Consider the following 6000-nt stretch of genomic DNA (forward strand, 5'->3'; position numbering starts at 1 on the left):
GAGGAAATATTCTAAATATCGAATATTTTAAAACATATGAAGTACAATATGCATGAAAATTGCAATAATGTAGTTATGGTAAGACCTGGAAGGAAATTTGCAAAATTTCTGAAATTCAGAATTTCATAACAGAAAATAATTCTATAATGGTGAAATTTTGAATGACTGTTCATTCAGTATATATAAGGACTTATCACTATATATATATATATAGCCCTTATATATACTGAATATATATATTCAGTATATATATTGAATATATATATATATATATTATATATATATATACTGCAGTATCTATATATATTATAATATATATATACTGCAGTCTCACTCAGAGGGGTCCATGGGCCCACCCCGCTCTCCCTGCATCAAGGTGACAGATCCTGGCATCCCTGCTTTTGGCCTATATCCTTGGGGTGTGGCCTACCTTCTGCCTGTCAGTTACTGTGGCAACCGTGATGCTCAGATCTGCTTTGGAAGCAAAACTGACTGACAGTCCCAGCTGTTGGTTGTCTAGATCCACCACCATGCTTTCACTGAAGCCAGTCCTCTTGTAGGCTCCCATCAGGAAGGGATTGATCATCATGCAGTACTCACACAGGCCCATTCTGATGAACTGTGGGACTCCTCTAGTCAAGGACTGGCTCAAGGATGCCCCAGCAGCCTGGGCAGATCTATCTTAGGGCAGGTCTGAGGCCTGAGATGCCAAAGAATGCTCAAACTACCACACAATTGCACTCATCTCACACATTAGTAAAGTAATGCTCAAAATTCTCCAAGCCGGGCTTCAGTTCGTGAACCATGAACTTCCAGATGTTCAAGCTGGATTTAGAAAAGGCAGAGGAACCAGAGATCAAATTGCCAACATCCGTTGGATCATCCAAAAAGCAAGAAAGTTCCAGAAAAACATCTGCTTTATTGACTATACCAAAGCCTTTTACTGTGTGGATCACAACGATCACAACAAACTGTGGAAAATTCTTAAAGAGATGGGAATACCAACGACTTGACCTGCCTCTTGAGAAATCTGTATGCAGGTCAGGAAGCAACAGTTAGAACTGGACACGGAACAATAGACTGGTTTCAAATAGGGAAAGGAGTTCGTCAAGGCTGTATATTGTCACCCTCCTTATTTAACTTACATGCAGAGTACATCATGAGAAACACTGGACTGGATGAAGCACAAGCTGGAATCAAGATTGCTGGGAGAAATATCAGTAACCTCAGATATGCAGATGACATCACACTTATGGCAGAAAGTGAAGAAGAACTAAACAGTCTCTTGATGAAAGTGAAAGAGGAGCATGAAGAAGTTGGCTTAGAACTCAACATTCAGAAAACGAAGATCATGGCATCTGGTCCCATCACTTCATGGCATGGGGAAACAGTGGAAACAGTGACAGACTTTATTTGGGGGGCTCCAAAATCACTACAGATGGTGATTGCAGCCATGAAATTAAAAGACGCCTGCTCCTTGGAAGAAAACCTATAACCAACCTAGACAGCATATTACAAAGCAGAGACATTACTTTGCCAACAAAGGTCCATCTAATCAAAGCTATGGTTTTTCCAGTAGTCATGTATGGATGTGAGAGTTGGACTATAAAGAAAGCTGAGCACTGAAGAATTGATGCTTTTGAACTGGGGTGTTGGAGAAGACTCTTGAGAGTCCATTGGACTGCATGGAGATCCAACCAGTCAATCGTAATGGAAATCAGTCCTGAATATTCATTGGAAGGACTGATGCCAGAGCTGAAACTCCAGCACTTTGGCCACCTGATGCAAAGAGCTGACTCATTTGAAAAGCCCCTGATACTGGGAAAGATTGAAGGTGAGAGGAGAAGGGGATGACAGAGGATGAGATGGTTGGATGGCATCACTGATTCAATGGACGTGAGTTTGAGTAAAATCCGGGAGTTGATGATGGACAGGGAGGCCTGGTGTGCTGCGGTTCATGAGGTCGCAAAAGTCGGACACGACTGAGCGGCTGAACTGAACTGAGGTCTGAGATCCTTCTACCCAGACCTCCTTCCTTCCCCACCTCCTTCACACATGTCAGACCTACCTTACCTTGTGGTTTGAAGGCTCTCCCTACATTCTTCTGTTCCCGCCCGCTTTGACCTCATAGGCATGTCCTTTAGCACACCTCTTACTCAAGTAATCCTATTTCCAGAGCATCTTAACTCACCCCTCCCTCAGTAAGGTGCTGTGTGAGGCCCTGGGGACACACCCTGCCCTCATCAAGATCTGCAGAATTAAACCTGCAGTGACAACAGGGTGACATCAGTGCAGTGAGGGTGTGAGGGCCGGATCAGTGTGGAAGCACAGGGGAGGGAGCCTAACTCAGCCTGGGCTGGGGAGTAGCCAGAGACCTTCACAAAGAGGGGCTCCTGGTGCTGAAACCCTCAGTGTGAGTCAAAAGAACCTAATCCTGATAATATAAAATACTTACATAATGCTGATGTGCCAAATCTTTGACATATGTTAATTCACATAATCCCGCCCACAGTCCTGTTGTCCCCATTTCAAGATGGTTAGATCCAGGCATAGAGAGATAAAGTGGTTTCCACCAGCCAATGCTAGACCTGGTGTCTGAACACAGGCAGTCTGGCCCTAGAGTTTGTGCTCTTAGCCACTGAACCCTGTTAGCCAGATGAGACAGGCTGTGGGACTGGCTCATACAAAAGCTAGAAACGGGACAATTTGTGTGGTTTTCGTGTCAGTCACGGCCCAACTGGGAGTCTGAAACCATATAGTGATTTAATACGGAAAGCTTAATATGAAGAACTGTTATTCTGTAAGGAATTATTACAGCCATAATGGGTTTGGCGTGATGAGGGAATTGCTTGTAGGAAGTCGGGAGAACTCTGATAATAGTTGAAGGCAGCTATGAGGAGCAGCCAACATCCCTGCCCAAGTGAGACCTGGTCTCACTGCAGAAGGTGTCAGCATGGCTCCCTGGTGCAGAGAAGTGGCTCCGTTAGGTGCCACATGGCAGAACTGCCTGGAAATGCACCCTCTGGGGTAACAGGGAAGCCATGCTCGTTAGGTTCCCCACCCCAAAATTTGATGCACACCCACCTGAGGAGATGCTGAGAAAGTGGTCTGTGAGCAGGGTCCTCCCTGGCAGCCTCTGTGACAAAACAACCAGAAGGAAGGCGGGCTGCAGAAGCCCGACAACAGGGGGTCACCCTGGAGGAACCCATCTCAGAGAATCTGCCCCGAAAGAGCCTCTCCTCCTCCAGTGTCCTTCCAGGGCCTCAGCCAATGAAGTTCAACATTGTGATGGCTGCAGAGAAGTGTTGCCAGGGTCATGTCTGTTCTCTCAAAACAGTGTCTGATTGTGCCACCTTGAAAAGGCAGTTGTTATTACTGATGGTGGTGGTGGTGTGATGGTGATATTGGCGGTGATGGTGATGATGGTTATGGTGGTAATGGTGATTGTGATGGTGATGATAGTGATGGTGATTGAAGCCTATCAATGCACTGGGAACTTGAGAGTTCCAGATTGGGGCAGAATGAATAAGAAGAACTGAAACATGATCCTTAAAGCACCCACAGATTGTTCAGAGCAAAGGCCAATGGGGTAAGTAGCTCTGCCCACAGGCTTGATCTTGGCAACTCCTTCCTCAGCTATGCCCCTCCCTCTGCCCCCTGCTCCTCACACCCCTGACTCAGCCACACTGAACTCCAACAGGCTAGGGAACACAAGTTTATCTTTTGCAGTGCCTGGAGCCACCTGGACTCCAGGCTGTCCTGGTTCTGGACTTCTTCCAGTCCCAGCCTCCTAGAGCCTTTATTCTCCAGAAGGCCTTGCTCCCTGCTGCAAGTCAGAGGTAAACTGCATCAGTGGGCTAGACTCATGTCATCACCCTCCTCCATGTACCTGTCCTCCACCTGCTGCAGTGGTGGAAGGCGCTCAGCTGATGCCAGAACCCACATTGAGGGAGGGCTAGGGCCGGGCACGACTGAAGCGACTTAGCAGCAGCAGCAGGGCCAGGCATCCGTACACAGAAGCAGTGTTGTTACTTTACAGTCAGACCCTCTGTATTGATAGGCTTTACTGCTGTCCCCAAACAAGACCTGCCAAGGCTAATACCTTAGCGCAGAGCCACTGACCACTTAGTTCAATGGCCATAATTATGCTTTCTGTGTGTGTGTGTGTGTGTGTGTGTTAGTCACTCAATTGTGTCCAACTCTGCGACCCCATAGACTGCAGCCCGCCAGGCTCCTCTGTCCATAGGATTCTCCAGGCATGAATACTAGAGTGGGTTGCCGTTTCCTTCTCCAGGGGATGTTCTTGACCCAGGGATCAAACCCAGGTCTCCTGCATTGCAGGTGGATTCTTTACCACCAGGGAAGTCATGCTTGCTCTCATACAGCACAATTCTGTGGACACTTGTGCTCTGTGGCTCGGTTTTCCAAGAGCTAAAATCAGTATCAGCAGTGCATTTTCCCTAACATTATCCACACATGAAAAGACCCAGATCCTGAGCCTTTTCCTAGGTAGAGGGTCTCCCTCACTTTCCTGGGTCGCTGAGATTCTGCGCCCTGAGCCGGTCCCCTTCAGAACTAAACACACTGATTCGAGGTCCCTTCTGGTTCCCACTGCTTGTGCGCAGCCCTGCAGCCTGAAGTATGTGTGTCTTTGTGGATGTGCTAAGGGAAGGAAAAAAATGGGATTCAGGGTCCCGGGAGACTGGGGTCCACTGGGGGCCCTCAGCCAGGAGCTGACTGCAGGTGAACTTTGGCCTCAGAACCAGACTGGATCCTGGTTGTGCAGCTTACCACCCCAGGCACAGGACTCACCTTGTCTGTACTTCAGCTTCCTGTCTGTAAATGACAGTGCCCATCTCCTGGAGGTGATTTAGAGGGTTAATAAGTTGATATTTGTAAAGCACTTAGAACAGTGTTAAAGCCTGTGGAAGTCGATAACCTGTATTCACCGAAGCGTGGTTGTGGGGCAGTGGTGCTGTGCAGGCACCTCTCGGGCAGTTGTGATGGGAATCAGGACTGTGGTACTGCTCTGTGCAGACTCCTTAACCCCCTGCCCCTGCCCCATTCCTGCATCTGACTCGTCCTCCAGCCTGAGGCCTCCTGGGGCAGCCACAGGGCCAGCCCCATCCTCTTACTCCCAGGACGTGATGCCGTTGGGGTTCAGGAAGTGTTGACTGAATCCATGATGAAGTCATGATGTGAGAGGCCTGTGACATTCGGGCAGACCCCACAGGTGCAGGCCTGTGAAGGTCTGCTCAGCTCACGTTTTTCAGGGGTTTGCACGGGGGAGAGGCTGCCGTAGCAAGGCCTCTGAACCCCAGTCTTGTCCCCTCTGGATAAAACACCTCAAAAGGGGCCCCCAGCACCTCTGATATGGCTCCCAGTAACAGCTGGAGACCACCTGGGCATCAGTCCACAGGTCTGGACCAGTCTACTGGCACACTGGCTGTCCCTGGGGAGGAAGGGTGTCCCAGCCTTCAGACCTGGACTTGGCCCCTGTGGAGGAGGAAGCATGCACAGACGCCCCAGGCAGCAGAGGGGCACAGCATCTCAGAGCCCCAGTGGGAATCAAGCCATGGCTGCCCCCCACCCCACCCCACCCCACCCCTCCCCTCCCCTCTGGCCTGCTGGTGCCTCCTTCTCCCAGTCATGCTGACTGCAGACCCAGAGCTTCCTGTCTCTACCTCCTGTTCGACCTGCTTTGGATCCAGGCCCTGAGGCTCTCCCTGCCAGCCAAGTGAGTGTCAGGAGCCATCTGCTGCCTAAGCCAGCAGCAGCTGCTGAGAAAATGCTTGCATACATATGAATTGATTTTGTTGTGCCTCGTGATGAGCTCTTCAGTTGAGCAAGGGGGAATTTGCCAAATTATTCAGAGGTTACATTAACCTAGGGAAGGCAGAGCTGACAGCCCATGCAAAGGTCAGGGGTGACAAGCCCAGAGACAACTGAGGAGGCCCAGCAGGCAGGAAAAGACTCATGCTGGGAAAGGTTGAGGGCAGG

Source organism: Bos taurus, chromosome 2 (assembly GCF_002263795.3).
Source record: "Bos taurus isolate L1 Dominette 01449 registration number 42190680 breed Hereford chromosome 2, ARS-UCD2.0, whole genome shotgun sequence".
NCBI lineage: Eukaryota > Metazoa > Chordata > Mammalia > Artiodactyla > Bovidae > Bos > Bos taurus.